Source organism: Dendrobates tinctorius, unplaced genomic scaffold, assembly GCF_039654945.1.
Source record: "Dendrobates tinctorius isolate UK_male_01 unplaced genomic scaffold, ASM3965494v1 ptg000366l, whole genome shotgun sequence".
Taxonomy (NCBI): domain Eukaryota; kingdom Metazoa; phylum Chordata; class Amphibia; order Anura; family Dendrobatidae; genus Dendrobates; species Dendrobates tinctorius.
This window is the reverse complement of record NW_027362032.1, coordinates 4,362,160-4,378,883: the sequence shown is the minus strand read 5'-3', so window position 1 is coordinate 4,378,883 and position 16,724 is coordinate 4,362,160. Positions and strand designations below refer to the sequence as shown.

Genomic DNA, 16,724 nt, shown 5'->3' with positions numbered 1-16,724 from the left:
GACCAAAAAATGCAACATGTTGCGTCTGGTGCGCCTGGCATGAAAGACAAAAAAACGCATGCGCACGAAAGCGCAAGTGTGCGCAAGACGCACACGTCATGTTAAACATAGGTGCGCAGTGCGCATGCGCACGGGTGCGCACGATGCGCTGCGCACAAAAGCGCTAATGTGAAACCAGCCTGTTGGTGCTATATTTCGTTATGGCACATCAGCTTCAGGCCATTACATAACTGTGGATTTCGACAAACAACATGAAATCAATGTGTTAGATGATGCTTCTGTTAAATGCTATCAAATTACAAACTATGAGGAAAGTATCCAGAAGAACTGCTGTGTGCTGTTGTATGAAAAATTTCTAACACCTAGTAATCCTGATAGCCATTCATGGTTTTCCTGAAGCACTGCACAACAGTGATTCAGAAACGTCACTAAGTAATACTGCGGTAAGTGACGAGAGCAGCATTTATGACCCTTCAGCAACTGAAGATGCAGAGTCCTCAGCATCAACTAAAGTCAAGCCTTATGTTCAATCTACTGTGTCCTCTGCTTTGAAAGAAGGTCCTTCATATCATGGTTTCCCTCAAAGGAAAAGAAGTTCTAATGTCCTCCCTGAAACATCATCCAATGAGAGTGATTTGTCAAATCCAGTTTTCCAAAATAGAAGTAAAGGTGATGGACACTCATCTTCTGACACAGGAAATCAGGATGTAACAAAAGATTGCAAGCTTTGTTTTGTACATTCAACACCAACCTCTGATCAAGTTCAGAGTGTCTATGCAATTCGCCATCACAAAAGGATGCATCCTACTGTAGCATCATGCTCATTCTCTAGTAAAGAAGAAAATTCATGCTATAAAAAGACCCCAACAGCTAAAGACAATGTTTCATCTGAATCCATGCTAATTACTCAGGAAGAAAATTCCATGCTGATCACGGAAAAACGAGAGACTGTCATCATCATCATCATCATGGAATGGCAGTGTCTACGTGAAGGTGGAAGAAACCCCGAAAAAACCCAGTAAAACCATTGAAGCCCATAGCACAGAAAACTTTACTTTTCTACTAAGTGAATGTGAGTAGGAGAACATTAGACCAAAAAATGGGAAGCGGTTGATTGGAGACTGGTGCAGCATGTTTTATGGTAAAGAGATAGAGTTTCGGCCACAGTGTGCATTGAAATTTTATTACAACCAGATCAAGAAAACAGGATCCCGAAAGCGAAGGGCCCCATATCTAAATGTTAAAGCATGCTGCAAAGTTAATGATTGTTCACACTTCCATTTTCGTATGGACCAAGAACCTAATCTCTTTCCACTGAAAGTGTCTGTTATTGCAAATAAATAGTGCACACATTCCAGTTAACGAACAGATTCAGATGTTCAGTCTCGGAACTTGGCAAAGTCTAAGAGAGAAGAAGCCGCACAATGCACTACACTAGTTGGTAGTAGCCAGACTTACCACGACCATGAGCATAAAGGAAATGACGTGTAAACTGAAGCTGGCAATATACCAGACATTAAGAATCGTCATGTGTTTCCACAAGCAGCATATGAAGCAAAATTAAAGCGGAGACTTTCCTCTAACTTGAAGACACTGAAGCCTCCAGACTATATACCAACAAAAGCCGAACTCAGTGGGTGCATTCAGCTGAAGCCAGGTAATCCATTCATGTTAGCACTCCACAGTGAACGGCAAACTCGGCTCTTCAAGGATTACGCAAACTTCCATGAGCGTGCTTTATACTGTGATGCCACAGGTTCGCTTACAAAGAATGTACACCGTGAGAAGAAAATGCTGCATTATGCTGCAGTGCTTGAACATCCCAAGAAGGGTCAGCCACCTTTACCATGAGCAGTTTTTGGCAGATGAACACAATGTGCCTGTTGTGTGCTTCCTGTTGAGTTACTTAAAAAGGCACATGCATAGCACCTGCTTGAATGTCACCGTTTCGTGTGGTTACTGATCATAGCTGGGCCCTTCTACAATCTATAAATGTGTCATTTAACCAAATGTCTATTTCTGAGTACTTAGATTTATGTTGGCAAATCATAACAAAGCAGAAATGTTGGAACCCACAGACATGTTTAACCCCTTAACGACCAGGGGTATTTTTGGTTTTTCATTTTCATTTTTCCCTCCCCTTCTTTCCAGAGCCATAGCTTTTTTATTTTTCCGCCTATATGGCCATGTGAGGGCTTATTTTTTGTGGGATGAGTTGTACTTTTAAACAACACCATTGGTTCTACCATGTCGTCTACTCGAAAACAGGAAAAAAATTCCAAGTGCAGTGAAATTGCAAAAAAAGTGCAATCCCACACTTGTTTTTTGCTTGGCTTTTTTGCTAGGTTCACTATATGCTAAATCTGCCCTGCCATTATGATTCTCCAGTTCATTACGAGTTCATAGACACCAAACATGTCTATGTCCTCTTTTATCTAAGGGGTGAAAAAAAATTCCAAAGTTTGCTAAAAAAAATAAATAAATAAATTGCGCAATTTTCCGAGACCCGTAGCGTCTCCATTTTTCATGATCTGGGGTCTGGTGAGGGCTTATTTTTTCCATGCCGGGCTGACATTTTTAATGATACTACTTTTGTGCAGATACGTTCTTTTGATCGCCCGTTATTGCAGTTTCATGCAATGTCTTGGTGACCAAAAAACGTAATTCTGGCGTTTTTAATTTTTTTCTCGCTAAGCCGTTTAGCGATCGGGTTAATGCTTTTTATTGATAGATCGGGCGATTCTAAACGCGGCGATACCTGATATTTGTATCTGGGTTCTTTTTTTTAGTTTTATTTTGATTGGGGCGAAAGGGGGGTGATTTGAACGTTTTTTTAAATTTTTTTTATTTTTAAACATTTTTTTTAACTTTTGGCATGCTTCAATAGCCTCCATAGGAGGCTAGAAGCATGCACAACCCGATTGGCTCTGCTACATATGGGCGACGAGCAGATCGCCCATATATAGCAGATTTACTGCTGTGCTTTCAGCGCCTACCACCGAGTGGCGCTGAAAGCCATATGCCTGGAACAACCATAGAGGTCTCATAGAGACCTCTGACTGTCCAGGCAACATGACGCCGACCCCCGATCACGTGACGGGGTAGGCGATGACGTCATTTCCGGCCTGGCGGCCGGAAATGCTATTTAAATGCCCGCTGTCAGCTTTGACAGCGGGATTTAACTAGTTAATAGGCACGGGCAGATGGCGATTCTGCTCACGCCTATTGCGGGCACATGTCAGCTGTTCATAACAGCTGACATGTCCCGGCTTTGATGCGTGCTCAGTGCCGGAGCCCTCATCAAGGCAGGGGAGATGTCTGATGACGGACTGTGTCCATCATTGGACATTAAGAGGTTAATTGCAATATTCTGTGCCCATGCAATGAAAGCATTTGTCCCGTTCATTAATACATAAAGAGTGACACATATGTTGAAATATGCATTTGCACAAATGCAAGAATGTACAAGCCTTCCTGCCGTTGAAAAAATATTCTCAGACATATGTAGAATATGCTTAACAAAATACGAGACACCTGAAACTCACACATACATTGAGAATATACTAGGGTTTCGTCTTCAGGACGAGTTTCAACCAAGCGAAACAGAGTCCCCCGCAGAATTACTGGAGGAAAGTACGCTAAAGCAACCCTTGTCCAAGATTTCCCCATTTGGAAGACACTTCTTAGCACTCAAGCTGAAGTATGAAGAGGAATTTGTTTCTGAAAACATCAATAGTCCAAAAGCAAATAACCCACTTTATGGCCCTGAAGCTGCAGATTATTTTATCATGTATCACCTACCCTGCATTCCACTGTGGACCGGAATCTTGTATCATTCAATCAGACCGGATGATAAACTAAATCGTGAAAGCAACTGCCATGTTGATAATTGGTTTAAGATATTGAAGCATGATATAATTCAGAAAAGGTTCAGGTACCACGTTGGTGATTTTGTTTGACTGCTCCAAGCGAATATCAGAGATCGAATTAAATCTTACAAACTTAATGCAAAGTTGTCAACAGTTCAGAAGAGCAAAAAACAACAAGCACAACATTTAAGTGAATCTTCAGAAGACCAAGTGTTATCGCAAGAGAAATGGAACAAACGAAGCTCTCCACGAAAAAAATCACCTATTACCGACATCCTACAACAAGCCAAAAATCAAGACTACTTTCAAGAATAAATAAGGCCACGAAACAGGAAACAGACAGACTATCGCACACGGGATATGAAGATCAATATGTTAATTCTACAAACGAACGTACACCGCACAAACCTCTCCGATCCAAAATTACTACATCCAATGTTACTGCTGCAGGAGGAAAAGAAGAAACCAGTGACCTTAAAAATTCATCACTAATAAGGAACAAATCAATACTGGAGCCTCAAAACAATTATTATCCATGGAACAAAAGTACAAAAGTGGACATTTCAAATGTTGAGTGCCTACAGCCAAAACAATGGATATCTGCTGAAATTATTGGTTCAGTAGTAAGTCAGCTATCACTGCTGGAGATACGTGCACTGCAACCAGATAATTATCAATCGCATTGGGGCGATATGATGGAGTCGTACAATAATTTCACAACACAGACTTTCTCAGTGGTGATGCTCTGTCTATCCCTTTTATTACATCGCCTGAGACACGTGGGCTCCATTGGAAGCGAGGTGTAATAGATTTCAATAAGAAGTTGGTATTTGTGTTTGACTCTCTCCATGGAAGACCTCAAGTCCCAGAATCCTTGAACCTTTTTCGGACAGCTGCTGCTATTTACCTGGCTGACAGTTTACCAGTTACTCCTGTCGATTGGAAGTCGTTAAATGTCCCTGACACAGACGTGCAAAGAAATACATACGATTGTGGCCTGCTTGTCATTTGCACAGCTTTCGCACTAGCAAACTGTGAAGGTTACAGCAACCTCAGAATTGTCTCTTAATAAAAACACGCCTGTGGGTTGCTGACCAGTATGACCAGTTTCTGATTCAGAAGAAAACACAATGTCCACGTAAAGTGTTACCAAGAAGACAACAACCAGTTACTGAAAAGTTACAAAAGCTGAGAGACTACACGTTTTCCATGGAAAGCATAGCTGTTGTTTCTATCGGCTTTGGAGGTTTAAATGATTCCTGCAGTTGGAAAATATGCTCAGGAAATCCACGCATTTCAGAGAAAAAAGCCTCTCAGCGTCAATGTGTGACCTGCCGGAATTGGTTTCACTATTCTTGTGTGAAAGTCACCTCAACGGAAATTAAAGATATAAAGAACTATGTATGCCCTACATGCGATATTAAAAGTGCAAAATCAAAATAGATAAGTGGTAAAAAACATTCAAAAGCTACTATGAAAAAATCCTTCTATACAGCCTTAAGATTAGACTCTGAAGAATACTGTCTTCACTTTCTAGTGACACACAAAAAGTGTACCATCGAGCCAAGTGTTTCCCAAGTGCCTGGCCAAAATGTCAGATTAGTCAATTTAATGGTTTTTGAATTCAACATTTTGAAATGACTTTCCTAGAATCCATGACAGTTATGATTTGAATATCAATAAATTCTACACACTGGCGCTCCCCTAAGAAAACTACTGCAATAGCTGCTAGTGAAGACCGGGCGCTGTGCAAGTCCTGAAGAATGATATAGCAAACTTACATATAAAACACACTTCACTGCGCTTATGCTAAAGAAGTAACAGTTGAATAAAGGCCAAAAAACGCAACAACCAAGGTTATAATTGAAATATAGTCTTTAAGGCTAGTTTCACACTTGCTTTTTTTTGCAGCGCGTTTTTCCCGCAAAAAAACGCATTAAAAAAACGCATACAAATGCATACAAACGCTGCGTTTTTTTCAAGCATTTTTGTGCGCATGCAGGAAAAAAACGCAGCGTTTTTGCGCGTTTGTATGCGTTTTTTGTGCGTTTGCGTTTTTTTACAGATTTTGGAAAAACCCCACAAAAATGAAAAAACAACCATTCAACAACACACAAGACCAATGGGACTTCATTGTGGGTGTGGTATGTTAATATATAGACCCTGTCTACAGTATTCTTCACATTTGCTTGATTCTTCTCGTGACCATGGATCTGCGCTGGAAGAGTTTTCACTTCAACTTGGATTTGGACATCGCGATGGCTCAGGCGTATGCAGTTGCTTGCCATGAACAAAGGAAGAGAGAGAGGCAGCGAAGACGGCGGCGTATGTGGATACATCCGATTGTTGAACTCCGGGAGAGCCGTGGGGCATACCACACCCTCTACAGCGAGCTACAGGCAAACCCGGAGAAATTTACAGATTATATCAGGATGTCCCACGAAAGTTTCATGGATTTGCTTGCTCGTGTCCAACAATCCATCCGGAGACAGGACACACAGCTCCGTCGTGCGATTCCTCCTGAGGAACGGCTACTGGTGACATTACGGTATGTTTTAAAAACCAAGGGGTGCGGTCTGATGGTTTTTTTTTAAATTTAGTATTCAAAACCGTGGGTAATTAGTTTTCGTGAATGTACTAATATTTTATTTTATAGTTTTTTAAAATAATATACATAAATATTAATTTTACTTCTTTGTCTGTTCACAGATTCCTGGCGACTGGAGAAACCCTATCTTCACTACACTTCCAGTACCGTATTGGAATCTCTACCTTGTCTGGAATTGTTGCTGACACCTGCCGGGCTCTCTGTAATGTTCTTTGCCCAGAATTTATGCCCCTGCCCACCGCTGAAAAGTGGATGGAAATTGCTGACAAATTCTGGACAGTATGCAATTTTCCCAACTGTTTGGGAGCTGTTGATGGTAAACACATACGGATCATCAAACCCCAAAGAACGGGATCTGAGTACTATAATTACAAAAAGTACTTTTCAATAGTACTCATTGCGATTGCGGATGCCGGATGTATGTTTGTAGCAGTGGACATTGGAGCATTTGGCCGTGGTAATGACTCACAGGCTTTTAAAAACTCAGACATGGGCCGGAGGTTGTAGGGCAACCAATTTAATTTCCCTATGCCACGGCCTCTTCCTCACACCGAAGCTCCGCCACTGCCCTTTGTAATGGTTGGCGATGAGGCTTTTCAAATGTGCGGAAACTTACTGAAACCCTACTCCAGCCGGGACTTGGACCACACCAAAAAAATATTTAATTACAGGCTGACCAGGGCCAGAAGAACTGTCGAATGTGCTTTTGGGATTCTTGTTTCCAGATGGCGAATTCTGGGCACGGCCATTAATCTTAAACTTGAAACAGTCGATGAGGTGGTGAAGGCCTGTGTGGTTCTACATAACTTTGTGATGGCTAAAGAGCACCCGACCTTTGAACTGGACGATGATGCTCCTAACCCATTGCCTGAATTCACTCAGCACACTCTCAGGTCATCCGTTGAAGTTGGCCAAATGAGGGACCAATTTGCGGCCTACTTTATTTCTGATGTAGGACGGGTGCACTGGCAAGATGAAATGGTGTAATGTTTTTGTTTGTTTATGGTAATAAAAAACCTTATTTGATACCATTACTGAGTGCACTATATTTTTTAAACTCCAATTTAATAAAAAACTTCCCATGTATAACTGAATTTTTTGATGTTCACACACCTGGGCAGGTAAATACACATATGAGTTAAAATGCAGCATTGCTAGTCTGCGTGAAATATATTGGAACGAGCAAAGCTGCAGGCCATGAATCAGGAAACCATTTTTTTTCAAGAGAAAATTGTGCAACTAGTTGAAAACAAAGTATGTGATTTTCTCAAAACACAACCCTCAAAACCCAACCCCAATGAAAGTCCATGGGGAATACAAGTCAGCATTGAGTGGATGAATGTAATCTGCTCCATTCCAACTTACAAGTTATTACACTAGGCCTTTGAATGACTATACTAGGCCGTGGTATTTCAAATATGAGTATAGTAGGCCTTGGGCCTACTAGTATAGTCATATGTGAAATACCACGGCCTAGTATAGTCATACCAAGGCCTACTGTAATAACTCGATTTTTAACAACTAGCATCTTGTTTCACAAAAAACAAACTGGTGAAACTAGAAAGAAACTTATAAGTTTCAACAGTTTGTTTTTCATGAAACCAGATTCTAGTTGGTAAAACTAGAGTTATTACACTAGGCCTTGGAATGACTATACTAGGCCGTGGTATTTCAAATATGAGTATAGTAGGCCTTGGGCCTACTAGTATAGTCATATGTGAAATACCACGGCCTAGTATAGTCATACCAAGGCCTACTGTAATAACTCGATTTTTAACAACTAGCATCTTGTTTCACAAAAAACAAACTGGTGAAACTAGAAAGAAACTTATTTTTAAGACAAGTTTCAACAGTTTGTTTTTCATGAAACCAGATCCAAGTTGGTAAAACTCGAGTTATTACACTAGGCCTTGGTATGACTATACTAGTCCGTGTTATTTCACATATGACTATACTAGGCCTTGGGTTGGTTTTTAACATGTATTTACCCATCAGTGTGTGTGAGCGGCGCAAACAACATTAATGAAACTTAGTAATGGTGAACCACAAATGTAAATTTATTTTTTATCACAAAAATAAACCAAAAAATTATTTTTTCCGGCGTTTGGGGGCAGATGGTTTCAATTTGGGGGTGTGCAGGGAATATGCAACACTTGCTGTTGAAGACGGTGTTTGAGGGGAAGGGGCAACAAAACTTGTGGGGGAAGGTAGTCCAGTTAAGGGAATCAAACTAGGAACACTTGGAGGAGAGGAAATCTGTTCAGGTACATTAGTTGTAATGGCATGTCGCCGTAGGCTTGTGTGCCTGGACCGACTTTGGCCCAATGCCCGCCTTGATGGATTTCGCCTTGAAGTAGGGGCAAATATTGAGTGTAGGTCCCCCGTCTGCAGGTGTGGCTGCTGCTGCTGCTGAGGTGGCGGCTGCTGCTGCTGAGGTGGCGGCTGCTGCTGAGGTGGCGGCTGTTGCTGAGGTGGCTGCTGCTGCTGAGGTGGCTGCTGCTGCTGAGGTGGTTGCAGCTGCTGCTGAGGTGGCTGCTGCTGCTGAGGTGGCTGCTGCTGCTGAGGTGGCTGCTGATGAGGTGGCTGGAGCTGCTGCTGAGGTGGCTGCTGCTGCTGCTCTTCGTTGTCAGTGCTCGTCCTTGCAGGAGGACTGGTGGCGGCAGTGATGGTCCAGGTTTGCAGAGTGGTGGTGGCAGGGCTACTACACGTTGTTGTAGCGGCAGGGCTGTTCCATGTTTGCCTAGTGGTGGCTGAGCTCCACGCATGCATGGGAGTGGCGGTGGTGCTCCAGACAGGAGCAGCGCTTGCCATGGTGGTGTCGGTGAAGTGACCAGCTGCACTCAGACTTGTGGTGGTGTAACGGTGGGTGTCCTGGCTTTGAATAGAGGTGTCCGTGCAGTGGTATGCAGCACAAGTCGGTAGTGAGGTGAAGCGAGTCAATGGTGGCACAGGTGGAAAGGACACCACTGACTGCTGACCGTACCGATTATGCTGCATAGCCTGCAAGAAAGCATTGTTGCAGGCCTGCAGCACATTCAGCTGTTGATCAGGACTAAGGTGTTCCGCCATGCCCTTTTCAATCTTACTAAAAAAATGGTGTGCTGGTCTGTTGAGGTCGGCCTCCAGACGGTCAAGGCGCTGTTCTACAGAATTGAAGCGGTGTTCAAAGTGGTTAAAACCACGTTCCATGAGTGCAAAACCGCTTTCAACTCTGTCGGACAGTGACTTGAGGCTGGAATTAAATGTCTCGCTCAAATGCATAAACTCGGGCAAGACATTCCTGTCCAAGGCCCTCTGCCGCTGGCGGGTAGTGCCCGCATAACCAGTGGCAGAGACCTGGGACAGGGGAACACCTGATGGCCCAGCTTCCTGGTCACCAGCTGTGTGTGTGGTTGACCTGCAAGGTGCTTCCTGGCTGTCGGATGGCTGGGACGGGTCAGAGGACGTCCGAGGAAGGACCGCTCCAGGGCCAGGTTGCAGGGTGCTGCTCCAGGTGCTGTTGAAGAAAGGAAAATCATTACTACCATGCCTTTACAAGAAGCATCAGCTGTGGATTAGAAAAACACAGATTAATAAAAATAAAAACCCAAAATTTATAATACTTACGATCTCGTGGCAAGGACCGGTCTTAGGAACTGCAACGCGTTATAGTGACGGTATCTAGTTCTGGTCCTTGACGCAGATCCACTGCGAACCTGGCCCTCAGCACGAACATCACTGTTGAAGCGGTCCTTGATCGAACGCCAACGTGTTCGGACTTTGTCCACTGTTGATAAAAAAAAAACAGTGCCGTCAAGGACAACAGTCACTGCGGCACAATGTAGCAATACAATACTCAAAGCAGTCACTGTAGACCACGATGACACTGTTGGGTTTCCTGCTAGAATACACCTAGCACGAAACCCAACAGTGCCGTCAAGGACAACCGTCACTGCGGCACAATGTAGCAATACAATACTCAAAGCAGTCACTGTAGACCCCGATGACACTGTTGGGTTTCCTGCTAGAATACACCTAGCACGAAACCCAACAGTGCCGTCAAGGACAACAGTCACTGCGGCACAATGTAGCAATACAATACTCAAAGCAGTCACTGTAGACCACGATGACACTGTTGGGTTTCCTGCTAGAATACACCTAGCACGAAACCCAACAGTGCCGTCAAGGACAACAGTCACTGCGGCACAATAGAGCAGGGAAATACTCACTAAACGCCTTTTTGGAGGATGCTGTGGCGCTGTCCCAGCCATCCATCAATGCTGCGGCCACCTCATTCCATAGCCGCCGGGTCACCACAATGTCCTTGTGCAGCCGGTCACGGCTGTCCCACAACGGCGAACGCTCCTGGACCAGGCTGATGAGCTGCTCATTATCCAGGTACACGTCTTCATCTCGTTGTGGAACCTAGACAAAACACATTCATTAGAATAATCCAATTTAAATTGAATAAAAAGTTACAAAAAAAGAAACATAAAAAAGAGTAAAAATAGAAGATAAAAAATAAAGAACATTACAAATCATTTGATACTTACATTCCGTATCACCACCGGGACTTGGCTTCGCTGCTCCTGCTCTTCGCCCTCACTAGTCCCGTCCACAGAAGAGGATGATGACGATGTCTTAAAAAAGTTGAAAAAAACGTAAGAGATTTGGAGAAGCAGCAGATATACTTACCAGATGCACAAAAATAATCACCTCACGGTCTGCTTGCGCCAATTCCTGCCGCAATGGGGAATACTCTGATTCTGAAGACATACTGCATGTAAAAATAATAAAAATCATTAGTACATACATAATTTAAAAGGACAGGCATATAATGTAATATACTCACATTCTTCGCTGATATAATGGGTTCTTGGTTGACTGTCTGCTCTTCAATCTGTCAGTGTAGTAGTGGCAGAGTTTTGGCAGGCACCTCCTTTATATAGACTTTTTTTTTTGACTTTAGAAGATTATAACTAGGACAACAAGTGGACACCACCAAAAAAACGCAGCGCTAAAAAAACGCATACCTGCGCATGCCAGTGCGCACGTATGCGCATCCATAGGCTATAATGGCCATTTTTAGCGCAAAACGTGCGCATACGTGCGCATGCGCTTTTTTCAAGGGCCAAAAAATGCAACATGCTGCGTCTGGAAAATACCAACGCACACCCCAAAAAAACGCAGCGCATGAAAATCGCATACATGCGCTTACCAGTGCGCAGGTATGCGCACCCATGTTAAATATAGGGGAAAAAACGCATGCGCAGTTATGCGTTTTTTCCAGCGCTAAAAAACGCAAATGTGAAACCAGCCTAACTGATGTTGCACACAGTTACTGATAAACAGCGGTGATGCTAAAATTACACAAACATTGTGTGAGTTAAGCTCATTAGCCCCTAGAAATTCCAGATGAATAAAGGCCAAAAATCACACACAAGGCAGAGATTACAATGGCACACACTAGCTGACAGATGGTGGCGAGGAACCTTGATGAAAAGGGACCGTGTCCCTCGAAACGCGTGGTTCAGACTGATCCCTCACTCTCCCCATCCAGCCTAGCAGCTGGTCCCGTGACGTCACGCTCCCAGCTGTCTGTTCCCTGCAGTGTGTCGGTGGCGGTGCTACAGCCGGAGCCCGCCGTCGGCCTCTGCCTTCACAGAGCTCCCTGCTCTCTGTCCTCGCCTGTTAGCTGGATCTTATCAACCAGCGTAGCTCTGACAGCGCACTCCCACATGTCACACGCTGCTTCATTGCCTGAAAGCTGAACCCGGCAACCCGGCACCTTATCACTGCAAGTAAGTGTCCAAAATTGCCGTCCCCCATTGATGTGGGTTAAAGTGCAATGAGCGTGGTGTAACTACTTCCTCACCACCATCTGTCAGCTAGTGTGTGCCATTGTAATCTCTGCCTTGTGTGTGATTTTTGGCCTTTATTCATTTGGAGTTTCTAGGGGCTAATGAGCTTAACTCACACAATGTTTGTGTAATTTTAGCATCACCGCTGTTTATCAGTAACTGTGTGCAACATCAGTTAAAGGCTATATTTCAATTATAACCTTGGTTGTTGCGCTTTTTGGCCTTTATTCAACTGTTACTTATTTAGCATAAGCGCAGTGAAGTGTGTTTTATTCTTATGATTTGAATATCTTTCATTCTCTTTCAGGTAACAAAAGTCATGAGTTGTCACTTTCATATGCTAATGCGTAACTTTAAAGTAGAAAAATTTTTTAAAAAATGTAAAAACAAAAAAATATGTTAATGGTTGTTTACTAACACCAGCATAAGTTATTTTCATGTTATGTCCTCCATCTTTTTTGTGGGATATGTGTGGAGGCAAATTTAGAATAAGTTTGAAAACCTCAAATTCACAGGAATGAAAATAATAACACAGAAATAAACTTTGGAATACATTTTTTAATGATTCAATTCAAACTTATACAGAGAATATTTAACACTGGCCAGCCACCCTTAGCAAAATCTACAGAACATTCGAGGTTTTCAAGTGTTAATCCCATTACCTTGACGTGGTGAGCGGCTTTTTACTAAACTAGTCACTTTAACTCCCAAACTGATTGCGTAGTTTACTGACCAGGTATAAAACATCTTGAAAACACACCTAATACATTATTAACGACATTTTACCATGCTTATTTTCACACATGGAAATAAATTATTTTTCCTTTTCGCATCTGAACTATACGGAGTTCAAATTTTTTATTTCAGATTATGTGCAGGACTTGAACATGTTTCATTTGACTACTTGTGGTTCAAGGTACATTGAATCTGTGAATAATTAATGTCTTACTGGAAGTAGTTCACAACATTCTGGCCATGAAGTACATTGTGATGATAGTCCGAGCAAGTTACTGGTGAAACTCTTCCAAGTTTCTGTTAACATACATAAATAAGCGATTTACGTGAATAACTTCTGAAGCCATCCACAACCTGAGTCCTCCGTACATCTGTGACCTCGTCTCCCGGTACTTACCTGCACGAAACCTCCGATCCTCACAAGATCTCCTTCTATACTCCCCTCTTATCTCCTCTTCCCACAATCGCATACAAGATTTCTCCCGCGCATCCCCTCTACTCTGGAACTCTCTACCACAACATATCAGACTCTCACCTACCATGGAAACCTTCAAAAAGAGCCTGAAGACCCACCTCTTCCGACAAGCCTATAACCTGCAGTAACCACCAATCAACCAAACCGCTGCACGACCAGCTCTACCCTCGCCTACTGTATCCTCACCCATCCCGTTGTAGATTGTGAGCCCTCGCGGGCAGGGTCCTCTCTCCTCCTGTACCAGTCGTGACTTGTATTGTTTAACATTACTGTACTTGTATGTATTATGTATACCCCTCCTCACATGTAAAGCGCCATGGAATAAATGGCACTATAATTAATAATAATAATAACTACACATAGAGTTGATAACTTTTTTGGCAAATATTATTCAGGACATTGAGCTGTTCATTTCGAATACTAGTGGTCCAGGGTACCTTGATCAAAATAAAATTTATGTATGATCTGGTGCACCATAGATGAAAATCTAATAGCTAAAGTCCAACTGCAGACTAAATTGAATCCAGTGGGGCAAATAATGGCGGGAATGTCACTGACTGAGAAGTCTCCATGTAGCGTCTTCACTTCGGATATCATGTGACCCCTGACTCCTCCCCTCCTGTGACCTCATCACAGGTCCTGTGCACAGAGCAGCCATATATGTGGAGTGCGGCTCTGCAGGTGGAGGGTTGTGGAGATTCCCCCCCATTACTGAGCACATTAATACTAGAAATATATTGCACAGGGGATATCACAGCCAATTCCCACAAGAAGAATCCTTGGAACATCGGCTCATCTTCTTCTCATTCAGGTCTCTACAACATCAGATCCTCTCAGTGAAGATCTTCTATATAAGAGAATTTTCCTGATTTAGCCATCAAGGATGGATATGGACAGAGACAAGATGGCGGAGAGGATGTTACACCTCACCCTAGAGATCCTCTTCCGTCTCACTGGAGAGGTGAGAGATTCTGATGACGTCACATTCCATCATTCTTATCTATGGGAATAACAGATGGACAGAACTGGAGAGGTGAGGACTCTGGAAATGTCTGTAGTGAGATTTATTAATGTGTCTCCCTATAACCAGGATTACACAGTGGTGAAGAAGACCTCTAGTGATTGCTGTCAGGACCCTGTGTCTGAGGGATGGGGAAGACCCCTGAGCTCAATCACGGGGCCTGCACCTCACCCCCTGCTACATGAGGACATCAACAACCAGAAGATCTTAGAGCTCCTCTACAAGATGATTGAGCTGCTGACTGGAGAGGTGACACTGCTGGGAATGCTGGGACATTATACAGTAACACTATGAAGGGATCGGGGGATGACAGTATCATTGTATGTGTCAGGTTCCTATAAGGTGTCAGGATGTCGCTGTCTATTTCTCCATGGAGGAGTGGGAGTATTTAGAAGGACACAGAGATCTGTACAAGGACGTCATAATGGAGGTTCCCCAGCCCCTCACATCTCCAGGTAATAGACAGGACTAAATACACATGGCCTATAATTATCTGTATGTAGAGAATGAATTCAGTCCCTGTATGTGTTTCCTCCAGATCTATCCAGTAAGAGGACTACACCAGAGAGATGTCCCCGTCCTCTTCTTCCACAGGACTGTAACCAAGAAGATCCCAGTGCTCCTCAGGATCATCAGGTAGATGGAGAGAAGGTGTCAGGAGGTCTCCCCTATGATGTGTAGACGGCTGTGAAGGTCTTGTGCTCAGTCTTGTTTTATCCACCAGTATTATATGTTTTATACTTGTGTAATGAGAGCGGTGGAGATGGCAGGATTAGAGCTGATCATAGATGGGACTTCTCCATCTGTCTGTGACTTTTACTATATTTCTTTCAGGGTGAAGATCTGACCCATATTAATACTACAGAGACTTATGTGAGGGGTGATGAGTGGTGTAAAGAGGAGATTCCCACATATGACTACCCAGGTGAGTAGTAACCACTGAATGCAGAGAAGTCACAGATTCCTCTCAGTCACCGGCTGTGGCTGATTTATCGGTGGTGTAGTCCGGCCGTATTACCATGATCACTATTTTGCCTCTGGACCACAACATTCTCCTCCACCCAAAACTGTTCTAATGACTTACAACCTGGAGGATCCACCTATCCACCTACCCCCTGGGATTAGGAGACGCTGACAGTTACCTGCCCAGATTTGTAACTATAAAGTCAAATGACAGCGTATGTAGAGTGTGCTGACAAGTTAGAAAATCACTTGAAGAAAAATCTTATGCTTGGCCTGTAAGAGAAAGCGGAGGGTAATGATGTTGTTGGCTTCCTAGATCCCTGAGATCTTATTGGATGAATCTTCTCTCCCTTCTGTGCTGCTGAATGTCTCATGGTCCCTACAAGACCAGGTCCAGTCTTTCTGCCCAAACTTTGTTTTTATAATCGACAACATTAATTGTACAGTGAGGCCAAGTGTGAATTTCTGTACAATAACGACAGAGCTTCCCCTAGCCTGAGTTTTCAATTTCTTTTTTCTTTTTAAAACCAACTAAATTGAAACAGGATTTTCATAAACTACATAAACCACATTCCACCTGTGCCATGATATATCTCTACTCTCTGTGTGGTTTATGGCTGTAATATACATGTATAGGGGTAGTCTACTGTGATGCGGTGTTGTGACACGTGGTGCCCGGCACCCAATCAGCGCTGGCGTCACTGTCTCCACCTTTGGACAAACTGAACATGAAAAGGAAGACAGAGCTGCAGCTCATCCCGGACTTCCTTCTCATGTTCAGTTTGTCCAAAGATGGAGACAGTGACGCCAGCACTGATTGGGTGCTGGGCATCACTTGTCATTCCACCACATCGCAGTCCCAATGTAGTGAGTGCCAACACCGCTGGAAGGGAGCCAGATTGGCAGGTGAGTATAAGCTTTATTATTCTATCAGGGACGAAGATTTAGTTTAAGAAGTGCTTGTCCTAGTGCTGGACAATCTCTTTAAGAAATACTATAGATATGCGCTAAATACACTAAATGACACTGATATATGCATTACTAAACGTCTATGCGTATGGCTGGGCAGAGTAGTCAGGGGCCCCCATACGCTTAAGGAGATGGTCAAATCGATAATGAAGCCACATTGTGTCTTGGATATATACTGTGTAGGATGATGCCGAGTTAGCAGCGTTCAGGCCGGCTGCGCTGATCCTGCCACCTGCTTGAAAAG

The 16,724-nt window shown here is 43.3% G+C and overlaps 1 long non-coding RNA gene across 1 annotated transcript; it reads right to left on the bottom strand.

Moving 5' to 3' along the window:
- Positions 1 to 10,109: 10,109 nt before the first annotated feature.
- Positions 10,110 to 11,148, bottom strand: LOC141075591 (uncharacterized). Its single transcript, XR_012227304.1, has 3 exons — positions 11,010 to 11,148; positions 10,686 to 10,881; positions 10,110 to 10,243 (listed from the first exon to the last, which is right to left on the bottom strand). It is a non-coding gene; the product is annotated as an uncharacterized lncRNA (long non-coding RNA).
- Between the last annotated feature and the right edge of the window lie 5,576 nt (positions 11,149 to 16,724).